Here is a 20,160-nt window from a genome sequence, read left to right as displayed (position 1 = left end):
TGGCTCTCCCAAGGTCGTCAGTAGTTCTAATGGAATGTTATCTACTCCCGGGGCCTTGTTTCGACTCAGGTCTTTCAGTGCTCTGTCAAACTCTTCACGCAGTATCGTATCTCCCATTTCATCTTCATCTACATCCTCTTCCATTTCCATAATATTGTCCTCAAGTACATCGCCCTTGCATAGACCCTCTGTATACTCCTTCCACCTTTCTGCTTTCCCTTCTTTGCTTAGAACTGGGTTTCCATCTGAGCTCTTGATATTCATACAAGTGGTTCTCTTTTCTCCAAAGGTCACTTTAATTTTCCTGTAGGTATTATCTATCTTACCCCTAGTGATATGCGCCTCTACATCCTTACATTTGTCCTCTAGCCATCCTTGCTTAGCCATTTTGCACTTCCTGTCGATCTCATTTTTGAGACGTTTGTGTTCCTTTTTGCCTGCTGCATTTACTGCAATTTTATATTTTCTACTTTCATCAATTAAATTCAATATTTCTTCTGTTACCCAAGGATTTCTACTAGCCGTTATTAAGTGATTTAAGCTGCTTCGCTACACCGAAGATCTCTCCTTCCAAGTTACTTATGTTGACAGCTGTTCTAGATTCGAATTTTGAAATATTTAATTGGTCTTCTTTGGTGAAGGAAAATTACATAATTTATAGAGCTACAGTAGGTAGACAATACATACGACATTGTGTACAGTCGTTTGTGTAACGACGTCATCGCCGTAAAGAAGCTACCTTTTTAAAGGCCAAGTTAATTGTACGAGGCAGAGAGCGAGTATATACGAGCTAGTTTCCGGAAGCAATGAGGAGTGAGCGGAAAGCGTGCGGAGAGGAGGGCTGTGCTCGGCGCCAGCGCGGTGGCTGCGGAAGCGGCGGCGTGGGCGCGCCACTTGCGGGGAACCGTGTAGCGGCAGCGTGTACCGGAAACTAGGATGAGCCACGTCACATTGTCGCGGCTGCCGCCCGCGCCTCCACACGCTGCCTTCCAAGCAGGTCCACCGCGATGCGTTTCCTGTACCAGCGCATATTTCTGATTACACATATATTTTGCCTTAAGCGTTATCACCTCGATCTCAGTTGCCTCAGAAGTGTTTAAGGGCTGAACGTGATGCCAGACTTATTTTTGCTAAAGGCTGTTCGTATAATGTTCATATTCGATTGAATTGCTTCAGAATACGTGCGTAGTAATCAATCAGTACCGTTAGACTTTTCTGTTTGAAAACGTAGGCTTTACATCTACATCTACATGATTACTCTGCAATTCACATTTAAGTGCTTGGCAGAGGGTTCATCGAACCACAATCATACTATCTCCCTACCATTCCACTCCCGAACAGCGCGCGGGAAAAACGAACACCTAAACCTTTCTGTTCGAGCTCTGATTTCTCTTATTTTATTTTGATGATCTTTCCTACCTATGTAGGTTGGGCTCAACAACATATTTACGCATTCCGAAGAGAAAGTTGGTGACTGAAATTTCGTAAATAGATCTCGCCGCGACGAAAAACGTCTTTGCTTTAATGACTTCCATCCCAACTCGCGTATCATATGTGCCACACTCTTTCCCCTATTACGTGATGATACAAAACGAGCTGCCCTTTTTTTGCACCCTTTCGATGTTCTCCGTCAATCCCACCTGGTAAAGGTTCCCACACCGCGCAGCAATATTCTAACAGAGGACGAACGAGTGTAGTGTAAGCTGTCTCTTTAGTGGACTTGTTGCATCTTCTAAGTGTCCTGCCAATGAAACGCAACCTTTGGCTCGCCTTCCCCACAATATTATCTATGTGGTCTTTCCAACTGAAGTTGTTCGTAATTTTAACACCCACGTACTTAGTTGAATAGACAGCCTTGAGAATTGTACTATTTACCGACTAATCGAATTCCCACGGGTTTCTTTTGGAACTCATGTGGATCACCTCACACTTTTCGTTATTTAGCGCCAACTGCCACTTGCCACACCACACAGCAATCTTTTCTAAATCGCTTTGCAACTGATACTGGTCTTCGGATGACCTCACTAGACGGTAAATTACAGCATCATCTGCGAACAACCTAAGAGAACTGCTAAGATTGTCACTCAGGTCATTTATATAGATCAGGAACAGCAGAGGTCACAGGACGCTTCCCTGGGGAACACCTGATATCACTTCAGTTTTACTCGATGATTTGCCGTCTATTACTACGAACTGCGACCTTTCTGACAGGAAATCACGAATCCATTCGCACAACTGAGACGATACCCCCATAGGCCCGCAGCTTGATTAGAAGTCGCTTGTGAGGAACGGCGTCAAAAGCTTTCCGGAAATCTAGAAATACGGAATCAACTTGAGATCCCCTGTCGATAGCGGCCATTACTTCGTGCGAATAAAGAGCCAGCTGCGTTGCACAAGAACGATGTTTTCTGAAACCATGCTGATTACGTATCAATAGATCGTTCCTTTCGAGGTGATTCATAATGTTTGAATACAGTATATGCTCCAAAACCCTACTGCAAACCGACGTCAATGATATAGGTCTGTAGTTCGATGGATTACTCCTACTACCCTTCTTAAACACTGGTGCGACCTGCGCAATTTTCCAATCTGTAGGTACAGATCTATAGATAACGTAGGAAATGAATCCACAATGAGTGCTCAAAGAGCAATTAAAAGAAAGATCGCTGGACTGTACCAATGATGGTTCCCATGAAAGGATCAGTTCACATACGCGAAAACTGCATTCTGACGTAGTCGTTATTACAGGCCACGACGCGCTTAGCAAAAGTGATAAATTTCAGTCGATTTCAAGACGTAAACACAAGCGCGCAAACACACACACATACACACACATTTGTATATATCAACTGGACAAGGGCCAAGAACATTACTGAAAACTCAATTATGGAAAACTACGAATATTGGTACGTACAGCAGTACTCGCTGAATTCACTTTCGGGATAAGCATGTTAATTCTGGTTTTGGTTGAATATGATTTTCGTATATCGTTGAACATGAATGGCAGTGACGTCCTTTCAATGTCGTTACAAATGATTTTTCCAGGGTTCAGACTAAACTTGTTCTCTAACTACAATGACCTCGCTGTCGACCAGATATTAACCCTCTCGAACCTTCCCGCCCCACCAGAAAGGCGTGACATATTCATCACAGCGGTTGTCAGTTGAATGAGTAACAGAAAACTAAGTGTAATTGTTTGATTGTCATTTATATGCACAGCCTGGTAGTGGGCAGTAAGTAATGGGCGTCGTTTAAACGTTCCAGCTAGAGTGTAGTTGAGCTCACGTAACTGAAAGTTTTCGCTGGATAAGAGCTTCAAATAACACTTACTTACCGAATAATTCATTTAAGCTTTAGTTAAATTATGAAGAAAATTTGGTAAACCAAGCGTAAAATTGTAAGCAATAAAAAAATTACGAACCATCAGTTGCCACAGACCGGTTGCTCTTTTAGCAGTATCAGTGATTAATATTTCGTGTGATTCACCGTGAAAACGTTCAACGTACATTTCAGTAATGAGAAGAAATTTATGTATAAATTGATTCTTGCAGAGAAGAAAACAGCTACCAGCTACTTTTTATAATGCTATTTATTCGCATAAATAGCTCCGTTAGAGGTTTCGAACCGACAGGTTCATCATCAGATGGTTGTTCACGTTAATTAATTTAAAGAGATGTTCTTCATTTGTACTAATGATCGTTCAAACCACGACCGGCTTCAGGATGTTAAAACCTCATCTTCACATACATAAAACTGTAACATACAAAGGAGATGAGGGAAGAAATATAATGCAACATATCTGTAAGAAAAAGAAGGGCAGACTATTGAAATAAGGCGACTCACTTATTGCATTTGGTAACGCATAACATAGGTCGGGCCAGTCAGTACAAAGGCTCCAAATCACTGCATCTTGGCGGCACTAGCTCGTGGTGGTGTGGTAGCGTTCTCGCTTCCCGTTCCCGGGTTCGATTCCCGACGGCGTCAGGGATTTTCTCTGCCTCGTGATGAATGGGTGTTGTGTGACGTCCTTAGGTTAGTTAGGTTTAAGTAGTTCTAAGTTCTAGGGGGCTGATGACCATAGATGTTAAGTCCCATAGTGCTCAGAGACATTTGAACCATTCTTTTGGAGGCACTAATAGATATGTAGCACTATATTACTCTCCTACTTTTCTTTGAATGTTGCAGTTTTATACACGTAAAGATGGAACTTTAACATCCAGAAACCGGTCGTGGTTTGAATAATCATCAGTACAACTGAATCGGATCCCTTTACATTAATTAATTATGGCTTTGGTTCAAATGGCTCTGAGCACTATGGGACTTAACAGCTATGGTCATCAGTCCCCTAGAACTTAGAACTACTTAAACCTAACTAAACTAAGGACATCAAACAACACCCAGTCATCAATCATGGCTTTCAGTTGCGTATGTCTTACATACCAAATCTTATGTTCGCGTTAAGAGACAGTTTATGGTTGTTTACACTAGTTTTCGCCGTCAAAAATCCCTTGTCATTATGCTGCAATGCTGACTGCTTGTGTTGATGCAGCAGTGAAGACTATATGAAGCGCTATCCCAAGAAATTTTCACAACAAGCGAGAACAAAAAACCAAAACTAATGTGAATAACAATAAATGTGCATCTTAACATGAACAGCTGTCTGATGACAAACCTGCCGCTTCCATACTGGTAACGGCGCTATTTATGTGAATAAATAGCCTTATTAAAAGTGGCTGGTTGTTGTTTTCTTTTCTGTAAGAATCACGGTCTCAAAGTTTCAGTTTTCGACAAAATATAAATTTATCTATGTCAGATGTCTCTCGTTCTACGTAACAAGAAATTTTAAGGTGATTGCCAGGCACACAATAACATCCTTTGTTCTTCCGTTATGCACACATTTTTGCGAAAAATTTTTGTCATCATATTACAGGTGTAAGTTTTGTGTTTGACGACGATTCATGGTGAACTTCATAAGATTATACTATACATGTTTGCAGCCATTCTTCCTCAGTGGCTGACTGAATTAAGTTTACCCTATAGATAAGAAAACTTTCCGTCTTTTGCAACAGAATGTTTACTTCATTTCTAACCAAACGTGTTTCGCCTATTGATGATAGGCTTCATAAGGGATCTGACAAAATTTTTTGCATGATAACTGCGTACGTAATGACAAACATTCTATGAAGTATTGTAACAAAAAAGTACTTCAGAAACAACGCCTTTTATTCAAGTATATATCTGTGGTAACCATCTCCAGGTCAAGAAACGGTAAACAGCAATTACGTGGTGTCGCTACAGGAGCAGACAGTCATTGCGAATCCACGACGTGAAACAAATGGTCTTTCTCAAAACTTGAACAGCGAGAATAGGGGATACCATGGTATACAGTTCTTGAACACAAGATTGTGCCTACACCACGAACTTTAGCGCAGTGCCTTACGAACTGAGAATATAAGGAAGTTTTGACGATAATGCATCATACGACGTTATACCCAGCTCATCTGCTGTTATTTTCAAAGGGAGCCCGTCTGGTGCTAATATTAGGCTTCACGATTCACCCAAAATCCCATTGCTCAAGCTCTGAACACAACAACCCACTGCATGCAGTTAAATACGCGAAACTTCATCCATAGGTCTAAGGAATCCAATAATTCTGCACTTCCAAAAAGACCCTTTCCAATACAGCTAAGATGAAGTGATACATTGTCTCCCAAGCTCATTGGATATTCTACTAAATAATATGAGGGACATCTTCGAAAAATTGATTTTCTGCCATAAATCCGCATCGTACCTGCACTATATTTCGATGGCAGAACTCGCAATCTTCGTCAGGTGCTCTCTGAGACTGCGAGTTACGCGGTCGAATTATCGTTCATGTACGATGCGGGTTACCGGCAGAAAACCCGATTTCCAAAATGACAACACCTCGCCGGGAAAGCCTGAAGACCTAGAATACAGTGGCAGTCAAATGAAAACAAGACAGTTAAAAAATGACTGATGTTGTATACTGAATCAGACAAAGTGTCTATACCACGCTAATCTTATATAAATAACGTAAATGGGGGGGCGGGGGGCAGTGAATAAGTCACTAATATAGGTAAGCCCTTTTGTGATAACTGAGGAAAGAAAAAGGGGCCCACTGTGGCAAACCGCAGTTTATCCTTTTTGTTGGAAGAACGCCATTACCAGGATCGAGACTGGCGGCCAGTAGTTAACGGCACTCAACTTGCGTTCCTGAGGAACGAACTTGGCCAGCGAGATTCTGGATTTTAGCCGTTCAAGTAAATCTCCTAAGTCGAATGCCGAAACTGTCCGTGTGAAAAGGACACGGTCGATTTCCCTCTCAATCCTTGCCCAGTCTGAGATTGTGCTCCATTTCTTACAACCTCTTCGTGGATGGGACTTCAAATTATCTTTCTTCTTTCATTTATCCACCAGGCCGGCCGGTGTGACCCTGCGGTTCTAGGAGCTTCAGTCTGGAACCGCGCGACCACTACGGTCGCTGGTTCGAATCCTGCCTCGGGCATGGATGTGTGTGATGTCCTTAGGTTAGTTAGGTTTAAGTAGTTCTAAGTTTTAGGGGACTGATGACCTCAGATGTTAAGTTCCATAGTGTTCAGAGCCGTTTGGACCATTTATCCACCAGCAGCTTCAAAGTCTCGAAGATTCAGAGTGCTAATTGCATAATACTATAAGGTAAATAGAAATGTCAAATTGTGGCTTGTTTCGAGATAAGAAATTATTATATGTGTTAAGAATTTGGTAAAATTTAAGTCAACCTACCATCGAAGAGCGGCAGTGAGAAGTTGATGTGACTTTTAATCATTTGTAAATGGTGAAAGATCCTCTGCCTCTAACTATTCTAGTTAATGTCGTTAAAGCGAGATGACGACGCTGTTGAAAGAAGGTCATACTGCTGAGACTTTCCTCCTCCTAAGCAAACTGTTTATTATTTCAAAAATGATGACCACAACTGTTTGTCCCACTGAGGGACAAGACGGTAAGTGCCTTCATGGAAAAATGTTTGCGGTTGCCTACGGAACCATAATCGTACCCAAACGTGTACCTCTTCGTCCGAATCAAATCGACGGTCACGAACGTCCATTCTTCAGGGCTCCAAAAATATGGAAACCGCATGGCGAGAGATCGGGATTGTATAAACAACATGTAAGGGCTTCCTAGCGGACCTTCTGCAGTGTAGTCGAAACTACAGGTATGGCAGCTCTGAGAAAGTCATGACGGCCTTAGTTTTCGACTGCAAGGGCCTGCAACTCAGTGACTTTCCGAAACTCGGCGCCACAGTGGTACACGGATACTTTGCAAAAACTGCAGCTCCCCATCATGTCCAGACACCCGGGAATGTTGACGGAAGGCATCATTCTGTTGCAGGATAATGCCCGCTCACATTTTGCCAAAGTTGTTTAGACTACGCTGCAGAAGTTACGCTGGAAAGTCCTTGCACACCCTTCATACAGCGCCGACTCTCCCCATGCCATTTCCATATTGATGGAGCCCTGAAGAAAGACATTCGTGGCCTTCGATTTTCTTCGGATGAAGCGATGCACCCCTGGGTACAATGGTGGTTCCGCAGGCAACGGCAAACGTTCTCCATGAGGGCACTGACCGTCTTGTCTCAAACTGGGATCAATGAATTAACACTTACGACGATTACATTTGAAATAATAAAGTTTACTTAATTTTGTCCATGTGCCTCGTTTTCAGTTGACTGCGCCTTATACAGTATTTCATAATCACATGAGTGTCACTGGGTTACTTAATGTGCGGCAGTGAATAATCAGAAAGGTGGACTTATATTTTCACTACAGCTTGCTTACCTATCTAGCGAAGCTGCATTGTATTTGTAGATTTCTCGTGAGACAAGCTTATGAGGCTCCAAAAGATCTCTCAAGACAAACGCTATATGAAGCAACATCAGGACTAAAATACGCAAACAGTGCACTGTTACCTACCTTAAAAAACTGTATCTCCAACGTAGCCGCAATGTATAGCCGATTGTAAACTGAAGTATCAGTAGACACTAAGTGCTCTCCGCCGTAAACTGATGCTGGCGCAAGTTCACAAACATGAAATCCTTGGTCTGTACAATGCAAATGTGTACAAGAATAACTGCGCTCTTTGTAATTGAAGTGTAGATAGTTTCGGTTGAAACTGCTCTCAAATAATGTGGACAATTCAGTTCAGGGTGCTCAGGCTAGGAGATGAACTTTCATTTTCTTAAACAGTGATGTTGCCTCTTCTCACCACGACACGCCATTTGCAATTCAAACATGGTCCTTGTTTCTTCGCGTTGCTTCTTGCCCAGTAACTGAATGCTAGATAGAAAGGTGCGGGAAAGTCTCAGCAGTACGATCTTCTTTCAACAGCGTCGTCATCTCGCTTTAACGACATTAACTTGAATAGTTAGAGGCAGAGGATCTCTCACCATTTACAAATTATTAAAAGTCACATCCACTTCTCATTGCCGCTCTTCGATGATAGGTTGACTCAACTTTTACCAAGTTCGTAACACATATAATTATTTCTTATTTTGAAACAAGCCACAATTTCACGTTTCTATTTACCTTATAGCATTATACAATTAACAATCTAAATCTTCCAGACTTTCAAGCTGCTGGTGTATAAATGAAAGAAGAAAGATAATTTAAAGTCTCATTCACAAAGAGGTTGTAAGAAATGGAACACAAGCTCAGATTGGGCAAGGATGGAGAAGGAAATCGACCGTGTCCTTTTCGCACGAACAGTTTCGGCATTCGACTTAGGAGATTTACTTGAACGGCTAAAAACCAGAATCTCGCTGGCCAAGTTCGTTCCTCAGGAACGCAAGTTGAGTGCCGTTAACTACTGGCCGCCAGTCTCGATCCTGGTAATGGCGTTCTTCCAACAAAAAGGATAAACTGCGGTTTGCCACAGTGGGCCCCTTTTTCTTTCCTCAGTTATCACAAAAGGGCTTACCTATATTAGTGACTTATTCACTGCCCCGCTCCCCCCTCCCCATGTACTTTGTTGATATAAGATAAGCGTTATATTCTTCCACCTTCGTTCGGTTGTATAGACAATTTGTCTGATTCAGTATACAACATCAGTCATTTTTAATTAAAGAGTTGTTTCTACAGCTACTGACTCGGTAGGTTGTAGTCGGAGCTTTTCAGATGCAAACGTCAACTGAAAAAAAGAATGAAATTCTTATAAGAAGCCCATAGATACTGACGAAAAATCTGTTGAATGCAGTTCCTTAAAAATAACACAGCGAATATCTGCACAAAAGCACGCTGCGTTATGTAATGCAGTGAGACGACAGGCAACAGATTCTGCGCTGTATTCCTTTTTGCGTGCTTCATTTACTGCGTTTTTATATTTTCTCCTTTCATGAATTAAATTCAGTATTTCTTCTGTTACCCAAGGTTTTCTACTAGCCCTCGTCTTTTTACCTACTTGCTCCTCTGCTGCCTTCACTACTTCATCCCTCAGAGCTACCCATTCTTCTTGTACTGTATTTCTTTCCCCCATTCCTGTCAATTGTTCCCTTATGCTTTCCCTGAAACTCTGTACAACCTCTGGTTCTTTCAGTTTATCCAGGTCCCATCTCCTTAAATTCCCACCTTTTTGCAGTTTCTTCAGTTTTAATCTACAGTTCATAACCAATGGATTGTGGTCAGAGTCCTCATCTGCCCCTGGAAATGTCTTACAATTTAAAACCTGGTTCCTAAATCTCTGTCTTGCCATTATATAATCTATTTGATACCTTTTAGTATCTCCAGGATTCTTACACGTATACAACCTTCTTTTATGATTCTTGAACCAAGTGTTAGCTATGATTAAGTTTTGCTCTGTGCAAATCGTAGTAGAACCAATAAATTCCAGTATGACATTTAACTTAATCACGTTCAACGGATATCTTCGTGGTCCCAAAGTAAACCAGTTGCTTCCCCTTAAACAATCTAATAAGCAGAGAGCTAAACACTATCAGAAGTCAAGTAGGGGCTAAAAAGGGTAATGACTAAATATGAATGTCAAACTATACCACAAAGAAACCGCTACACAATATTAAAATTTATGACGACTTAGAGCATATGAAAGTACTTCAACAAACTTTTCACGTCAGAAGTCATAATAAGAGATAGTGATCAAGAGTAATTACGTTCGTAAGGCCGGCTTCGGTGGCCGAGAGGTTCTAGGCGCGTCAGTCGGGAACCGCGCTGCTACTACGGTCGCAGGTTTGAATCCTGCCTCTGGCATGGATGTGTGTGATGTTCTTAGGTTAGTTAGGTTTAAGCAGTTTGAAGTCTAGGGGACTGATGACCTCAGACGTTAAGTCCCATAGTGCTTGGAGCCATTTGAGCCATTTTTTACGTCCGTAAGTTGTGTAATAACTTGAGGAGAACGAGTATCAGGGTGAATCATCTAAACTTGCACCGTAAATATTGCAAAAATAGAAAATGCTGCTGATGCGCAGTTTTCACAGACTGGATTGGTAGGCAAGAGCTCGTGCTGTTAGCCAAGCAAAAGATTGTAACAATACTTAGAAATTGTATTTTTGAGCAAAAAAAAAAAAATGGCTATTGACATCAACAAACTAAACGCAGGGTAAATCAGAAGGTCAGTAGTGTTTGTTGCAGCTTTCTAGTGCGAGTCGTTTGCGAGATATCTTATTTTGAAATGCTCCCATACCGACACTTCCCCAATATCTGTGGTACTACACAATAAACAACAAGTGGATTCAGTAGTGGAATCTGATCAGTAACGAGACAAATTACAATCACACGTCATCTTCAAAATGTCCACCGGCAAAAACAATACACGCTTCCAGTTTGCTATGGAACGACTGCTGGAAGCGTGCTATGATTTCAGCGGAGATGTCCGAGCAGGCTGCAATAATATGTTTTTGCATATCGTTGGGTGTAGTTGGTATGTCCTTGTAGACACCTTCTTTCAGCTTTTCCCACAGAGAAAAGCCTACAAGAGTAAAACTCGGGGAACGGACCGGCCAAGGTACAAGTTCTCTATGTCCAATCCAACGATTTGGAAACAATTCGTGAAGACATGCTGTAGTTCAAAAAATGGTTCAAATGGCTCTGAGCACTACGGGACTTAACATCTGAGGTCATCAGTCCCCTAGAACTTAGAACTACTTAAACCCAACTAACCTAAGGACATCACACACATCCATGCCCGAGGCAGGATTCGAACCTGCGACCGTAGCGGTCGCGCGGTTCCAGACTGTAGCGCCTAGAACCGCTCGGCATGCTGTAGTACTTCGCGCACTATGGGTTCGACAACCATCGTGTTGGTACCACAGGTGTCTCCTAGTCTGCAGAGGAATGTCCTCTAACATCTGTAGAAGATAGTCTGTTAGGAGGCTGCAATACTTGTGCGAGTTCAGCGGTTTGTCTATGAAACACGGGCCTGTGAGCTGACGGTTCACTATCCCACACCACACGTTAACGCTCCATGGACGCTGACGTTCCGCCTGACGAAGCCAATGGGGATTGTGAACAGATCATTGGTGCATGTTTCGGCGGTTACCTGGCCATGATTGATAAATATGGCTTTATCACTAAACAAGATACACCTGGAGTATCCTGCCTTCATGCCCATGTACAGAAGTTTACACCATTCTCATAATCGTTTTCATGCAACTCTTGATGGGGAGAGATGTGATAGGGATCTACATCTACATCTACACATATACTCCGCTAGCGACCAAGCGGTGTGTGGCGGAGGGCACAATTCCTGCCAAAGTCATACCCCCCCCCCCCCCCCCCCCCCCCCCACTGTTCCACTCGAGGAACGTGCGAGGGAAAAACGACTGTCTGAACGCCTCAGTACGAGCTCTAATTTCCCCATCTTTGAATGGTGATCATTGCGCGATTTGAAAGTTGGTGATAATAATATATGCTCTACATCCTCGGTGAAGGTCGGATTTCGGAATTTCGTGAGCAGCCCCATCCTATCTGCAAACTTTCTACGAGATTTGTAACGCTCTCGCGATGGCTAAATGTACCAGTCACGAATCTTGCCGCTCTTCTTTGGACCTTCTCAATCTCTTGAATCAGACCCAACTGGTAAGGGTCCCACGCAGACGAACAGTACTCTAAGACTGGACGAACTAACGTATTGTACGCTATTTCCTTTGTTGAAGGACTGCATCGCTTAAGAATTCTACCAATAAACCGCAATCTAGAGTTCGCCTTACCCGTTACTTGTGTAGTCTGATCATTCCATTTGAGATCATTTCGAATAGTCGCACCCAGATACTTGACGGATATCACCGCTTCCAAAGACCGGGATGGAACCTATGTCGATGGAGAATGCGTAGGAAATTTTCCTTATTCATCCCTCTTCCTCGTGCGATTGCGCGGGAGCTAACGTGCCAGTCAACCGCAACGGCAGCAAGAATATTAACTTCCCTCTGTTCTGTTGTCACTTCTTTCCTTCTTTTACGTTGTCTAGGCGCTGCACTGCTTCTTTCACCTAACTGATTGAAGAGGTTGATAAATAGCTGCCGAAATGGATAACGTCTATTGGGATATCTTGACGCATACAGCAAACAAGAATGAACTGTATTCTTTCTACACTCTCCATACACCATGAGCAGTTCGTCTTTTTCTGCATTGGTAAATCCCATTGTCCACACACGACCTACTTCTTGGACGGTCATACACTAAGTGACCAGCAAGTCGCAGTGCACTCAAAGAACACACAAGCACACTGCACGAAAACATAACAACGTCGTACCTAGCAACTACGAAGGTTCAATGCACAAACAAATGTCGGTGCGGAAACTTTTCAAAATACGATATCTCATAAACGACTCGCACTAGAATACTGCAACAGATGCTACTGGCATCGTAATTTACCCTACTATTCGTCTGTTAATGTCAATAAGGAGTGTTATATTTAAAAAAGAGTATGTTTGCACAAGAGATACACTTCCTAAGTATTACTGCAATCTGTTGATTGCTTAACAATACGAGTCCCTGACTACATATCTATTCTGTGAAAATCGCACATCAATAGCACTTCCATTTCCGCATAATTTGTGGTGCAAGTTTTGGGTCATTCACCCAATATACTAATGTTTGTAAAAGATGTAACGTCAACGACTGAAATGAGCTTCGTATCACAAATTAAGTAGCTGAAGATTATAGAACCGTATATGAACTCTAGCCTTGAAAACTGCTATCTTGCCAATCTCCGAGAGCTGAAGTCAGTCTCCAAACATCGCGGCACGTGATGGGCCAGAATACCTCGCTACTTAATTTACGGAACTTTCGTCGTTCTTCCCTACCTTCTTTCCTTCCTTCCTTCCATCGCGTCTTTATTAGGTTCCACGTTTTCTTAATTAGAGTCCACTAAGTATTAACACCGGTTGCTGGAAAAATGTAGGGTTCAAATGGCTCTGAGCACTATGCGACTTAACTTCTGAGGTCATCAGTCGCCTAGAACTTAGAACTAATTAAACCTAAATAACCTAAGGACGTCACACACATCCATGCCCGAGGCAGGATTCGAACCTGCGACCGTAGCGGTCGCTCGGTTCCAGACTGAAGCGCCTAGAACCGCACGGCCACCCCTGCCGGCAAAATGTAAGGAACTGTTTGCCTACATGCCATATCCTTAATATGTTCGACGGGTAACAGGGCACAGAAACTGTAATTACCCGTCATTCTTCGAAGAATGCTTACACATTCCTAGGCACACGTGTCTGGTCGTTATCCTGCAAAAATATGACATGAGGAGATGCCTAAAGGAGGGTCAGATCCTAGAGCTGTTGAATATCCCTGACGTACTAGTCAAAATTCAGGATGCAGGAGTTTTGGTTGTATGCTCTTTCAAAAGGTGCTCCAAACCGTCACACTTGGAGTTTTCTTGTAATGTCTCTCAACGTTTCAGCCTGCCATAACTGTGGCAGGTGGAAGCGGGAATCGTTAGAGAACGCTGCATTTTGCCAGTTTGCATGCCAGCGATGGCTTTCACTCGCCCATTGCAGTCTGACCACAATAGTGGTTTCTGGACAATGAAAGCCAGCGCAGGGATATGCGTGCCACCGGTCCAGCTCCCAAAAAATGGCGTCGAACCGTCGACGCAGACAGATCCACACTCATTGCAGTGCACCAGTGTCGGACTAACATAGTGAACGAAGTTATAGGTCTGTTATAGCCACGCCGACAAGATATGATCGCACCGCACGGTCCAGACCCCGACCATTTCCTGTCCACTGGTTCCATATGAACACCACGGTCGCAGTAGCATACGCCGATCGAGTCGAGCAGGCACGGTATGGCAAATACTTTCTCCAGAACCAACTATTCTACCCCATTTGATTCTTCTCATCTACTGATACTGCGTCGATCGACATAGATGAAACATGTTGTATGAGTATTTCCATTTAATGGCCTTCACTAAACGGGCCTACGTGTAGGCCGCCTCTCTGCAACCTTAATCACTTACTGCTATTATACATTCCTACACATAGTGCAGATTGAATTCAATCGGGTCGTTCTTTCTGGGTCTAGCAATGGTTCAAAATGGTCAGATGGCTCTGAGCACTATGGGGCTTAACATCTGAGGTCATGAGTCCTCTAGAACAGAACTATTTAAACCTAACTGACCTAAGGACATCACACACATCCATGCCCGAGGCAGGATTCGAACCTGCGACTGTAGCGGTCACGCGTGTCCAGACGGAAGCACCTAGAGCCGCTCGGCCACACCGGACGGCGGTCTTGCAATGTTCACAAATATTAACGCGGTTGACTTTCAACCGAAATGAAATGTACAGAGCTTTAATGAGAAGTACAGGGAAATAAATGAATAGTATGAGTAACAGACGGCGTACATTTAAGTCCTCTACGACTGAATAAACCCCCAATCGAAAACAGAACATAGGTGAGCCTGACAGTCTAGCGCTAAAGCGCGTACCTGAAAACAGACAGGTTGCTGGGTCGAATGGCAGTCGGACCTCGGAATGTAACTTGGCCTTGACTCTCAGTTATGTGAAGATTAGCCGCGAACGACATGTGATTCGGATTCCCGGTTAAAATGTAGGTCCCATTCTCAGACAGGATTACTGGGATGGTTCAGGGACACCAAAGTCGTTTAATTGGCATTCAATTCAGCTGAAAGACTTACATCAGCCCTTTGAAACTCACGGAATCACTATTAATATCATACAGATTATAAAGTCTCTTTTATCTAAGGCTGGCAGGCACGGTGAATTCATGGGGTATGGGACAAGCTTGTGACAACCAACCTGGTAGTTCATGACTCTATACACGATTTACTTTTATTTTTTTCCACGAAGTTTATTTCAGTTACATTAAATCATGATGTATGTGAAAAATTCTAAGTTGCACCCTGTTTCAGATTCCAAGAAAACTTCAGGTCCTCCATAAATAGCCGTTGCTGACGCTAGATAATGAAGCATGTGACAAATAACACAGCTGAGTTCACAATCAGCCTTTCGGCTGATGATTGCTTTCAACGCACCTGAGTCAATACTTGTCTTCTCATTTAGGTTTTATTTTGTTTTTCAATAATCTGTTGAATGATCTCTACATACGAACCACTCTGTAGTGCACTTCAAGAGTCGTGTTCTTCCAATGATAAACAGCGATCCGACACAAATCACGGCATCTGTATGATTTTTTCCTACTGTCTCTATTGCGTTTTCGAAGCACGGATCGCATCTCATAATTTCTTGATCATTCTGGAACTGACACTTGTTCTGTGACAAGATGCCCTTCATAACGCCTCAGCGGCGCCCTAGTCTAATACAGAACGCCAAGGACTCCATTTCTGAGTAAATCAATTCATCGTTCTTGTGTGTGATTTTGTGTTTTAGCTATTAGTGTGTTGGGTTCCTGAGGTGATGGTGGGAAACTAAGTAGGTATTCCCTTAAACGGGTGCTTCATTCCGGAACCGCGCTGCTGCTATGGTCGCAGGTTCGAATCCTGCCTCGGGCATGGATGTGTGTGATGTCCTTAGGTTAGTTAGGTTTAAGTAGTCTAAGTCTATGGGACTGATGACCTTAGATGTTAAGTCTCATAGTGCTTAGAGCTTTAAACGGGTGCCGCAATTAGGCGGGACGGATTATCATTTAGATGTTATATAATCCGTCGTGTGAATTCGATTCAGATTGAAATATTCCGTTGAGTCCACGAAACACATTGTTTATTTAATTTTATTTATTCAGACTTTCCTCAATACAGAGTTTTCTCACCAACACAGGAATACACTCGGAACATATTACGATAAGTATTACACATGTACTCAACCACTATCTCTTCAAGATGTTCCTCCAGGTATTTCAATATTGTGTATCCTCCTCTTCTGCATCAAAAATTCTCATTGTCATCTGTGCATTCTGGAGCCAAATAAACGTTGGTCATTCTCCTCCTCTTCTTCTTCGTCTTCTTGTCCCTCAGTTTCCCACCCCAGTATCAGTTTTGGTATTCTTGTTTTCTACATTATTCTTACATGCCCGTACCACTGTAATTTTCTTCGATCTCTCACATTACATATTCCTTCTTCCAATTCTATATCTGTTGCACTTCGGTGTTCCTTAAGTGTTCATAACTGGAAATTCTTGGTGACCTTCTCCAGAAACATCAGCATTGGAAATAATAAGGCGATACCGTGTTAAGGTGATTGCACAGGCGGGTAGCCTCTGGATTCAAATCAGTTTTTCTTGCAACTCTATTCTGCCCCACCTCTACTATCCGTCCGTGACATTGAGTCCAGCAGTGTCTAACCTACCACTCCACATTTTACAGCTCCGAACGATTACTTTAAGTCACTTAGCACACAAAGCAAGATCTCATAATCATGAGTATGTAGTTTCAGTTAGACGTTGACAATTCCTGTCTTTGCATTCTTTTTGTTCATGAGTATCGCAGTTAAGCTAGGATGTTAAAAGCTCCCAAGAATACGTCTACTTATGCTGCTGCTCAGTAAGCGTTTAAAGGGTTCAAACAGCTAAAGTCATCAGTTTTATATTCGCTCCTCTAGGACAGAAGCAGTGTACTTAATCTGCCTGCGTGCAGAGTAAAGTCCGTGTGTAACTGTGGGAAAACGCTGTAAATGTTTCCACAGCGGATATCTAAGGTGGAACATGGGAACCGGCCCGATATTCACCAACTGGATAGAAACCATATCCAGGCCGGCCGGAACATCGACTCTTCGTCGTTAATCCGCTGGGCGGATTCGATCCGTGGGAGGCATAGCAGACGAGTCACAGAAGCGGTCGCGTTAACACACGCAGCGACCCGAGCGTGTAATACGGCTCGACCGAACTCGAAAACTTCTAACTGCTGGTAGGAAAACGAAACACTTAAATTCGGAAACTCTTCCCAAAGCGCTTCCTGAGCGGCACCTTCTACCTGCTCGTGGCAGACCAATTGCACAAACTCGGTAAACTCTTCAAAATCTGAACGGAGCAAGTGCACGACCTCCGCCAACTTTCTTAAAGAAGAAAATAAAGAAAAAAAAACAAAGAACAAAAATAAACACTCGACCAGTGATGAACAATAAATAAATCGTACATAAACACAAAGATTTTATTAGGAACTTCACATACAAAAATATCTCCTGATAGCAATTGCATTTCTTTCATCTTATTTCTGCTCACGGTTGCTTTATATGAAGCACACTTCACAAATTCTAATTTGCCAAATTCACCATTTCTGAGTAAATCTAATTCCTGTTGTAACATAGTTTGCCTCTTCCTGGTTTTTGAGTCCGTTTTCATGATGGGGCCATTTCATCACAAGCTTGAAGATGTTTGGGCGAGGAGATTCACACGAAGCATTGAAACGGGAATGAAAGCTTTCACAAGCATCAGTCGTACTCCATAAGGAACCGCAATCTGCTGCCCAAACGTGAGCAGGAAATAAGGCATCTTCTACGTCATTAACGTAATTTTCAGTTACACAATCGGCAAATTTAGTGAGTTTTTGAATTATGCCTGTATGCTGACCAGGCCAGCAAAAACATTAGAACTATATGGAAGATTTAAGTAACTAAGGCCAAAGATGTAATGCCGCTATTGGCCTTTTCCACTGTTCTGGTCTTTGTATATATTTTTTTGCCACCTCAAATATGAAGAAAAAAATAAAGTTTGTGGAAATTTAAAAGGCTAAAGTTTAAGTAGTTCTAAGTTCTAGGGGACTGATGACCTAAGATGTGAAATCAAGTAGTGCTCAGAGCCATTTGAACCATTTTGAACTACACATGATGGCAGGTATTGTTCTCCAGGCATTCGCCAAACCCAAACCTTTCCATTGGATTTCCACAGAGTACTGCACGATTTATCAGTCCAAATCACTCGTTTCCCATCATCCACTGCCGAGTGATATCGCTCTACAGAAATGTGTGGTTTACGAGAAGTTGCTCGACCATTGGTACCCCATTCCTTTTTACTTCCACTGCACACTTAATGCGCTGGCTGGACTGCTGGTAGCTATTTGGAACTCAAGTGATTTTTTTTTGCGCTTATTTCATGGAGATTTTTTAGAACCGCCCTCCGCACGGCTCGGCGGTCTGGGTCAGTCACTACATGAGACCTGCCTCGTCTCGGATGAACTGTGCTTCTTCCTTCGGTTTGCACTTCACAATCACATGACCAACAGCCGACTTGGCAAGCTTTAGAAGTGTTGAAATGTCCCTGATGGATCTATTGCTCAGGTGCCATCCACATTCGAAAACGCTGGGCTCTCCTGATCGACCCACTTTGCCGCTACTGCTTCTCTCCTGACAACACATTGCTCCCCAACTCCTTTTATACAGGCGGGTCCGCATCTCGTGACACCCAGTGGTCAATTCCACGCTACAAAGAGTGTCCGGATATTTCTGATCAGATAGCATAAGTAATTTACTAACACCTACATCAAACGCATATCTCATCCTAGAGCTCGTACCACCTGAAATATTCATTTACACCACTGGTCATTAAAATTGCTACACCAAGAAGAAATGCAGATGATAAACGGGTATTCATTCGACAAATATATTATACTAGAACTGACATGTGATTACATTTTCAAGCAATTTGGGTGCATAGATCCTGAGAAATCAGTACCATCTCTTGCCGTAATAAAGGCCTTGATACGCCTGGGCATTCAGTCAAAAAGAGCTTGGATGGCGTGTACAGGTACAGTAGCCCATGCAGCTTCAACACGATACCACAGTTCATCAAGAGTAGTGACTGGCGTAATGTGACGAGCCAGTTCCTCGGCCACCATTGACCAGGCGTTTTCAATTGGTGAGAGATCTGGAGAATGTGCTGGCCAGGGCAGCAGTCGAACATTTTCTATATACAGAAAGGTTCGTACAGGACCTGCAACATGCGGTCGTGCATTATCCTGCTGAAATATAGGCTTTCGCAGGGATCGAATGAAGGGTAGAGCCACGGGTCGTAACACATCTGAAATGTAACGTCCACTGTTAAAAGTGCTGTCAATGCGAACAAGAGGTGACCGAGACGTGTAATGAATGGCACCCCATATCATGACGCCAGGTGATACGCCAGTATGGCGATGACGAATACACGCTTCCAATGTGCGTTCACCGCGATGTCGCCAAACACGGATGCGACCATCATGATGCTGTACACAGAACCTCGATTGATCCGAAAAAACGACGCTTTGCCATTCGTGCACCCAGGTTCGTCGTTGAGTACACCACCGCAGGCGCTCCTGTCTGTGATGTAGCGTCAAGGGCAACCGCAGCCACGGTCTCCGAGCTGATAGTCCATGCTGCTGCAAACGTCGTCGAACTGTTCGTACAGATGGTTGTTGTCTTACCAACGTCCCCATCTGTTGACTCAGGGATCGAGACTTGGCTGCACGATCCGTTACAGCCATGCTGATAAGATGCCTGTCATCTCGACTGCTAGTGATACGAGGCCGTTGGGATCCAGCACGGCGTTCCGTATTACCCTCCTCAACCCAGCGATTCCACATTCTGCTAACAGTTATTGGATCTCGACCAACGCGAGCAGCAATGTCGCGATACGATAAACCGCAATCGCGATAGGCTACAATCCGACCTTTATCAAAGTGGGAAACGTGATGGTACGCATTTCTCCTCCTTACTCGAGGCATCACAACAACGTTTCACCAGGCAACGCCGGTTAACTG

The sequence above is a fragment of the Schistocerca americana genome, chromosome X (assembly GCF_021461395.2).
Source record: "Schistocerca americana isolate TAMUIC-IGC-003095 chromosome X, iqSchAmer2.1, whole genome shotgun sequence".
In the NCBI taxonomy this organism is placed as follows: Eukaryota; Metazoa; Arthropoda; class Insecta; order Orthoptera; family Acrididae; genus Schistocerca; species Schistocerca americana.
Note: the sequence above shows the minus strand (reverse complement) of the source record.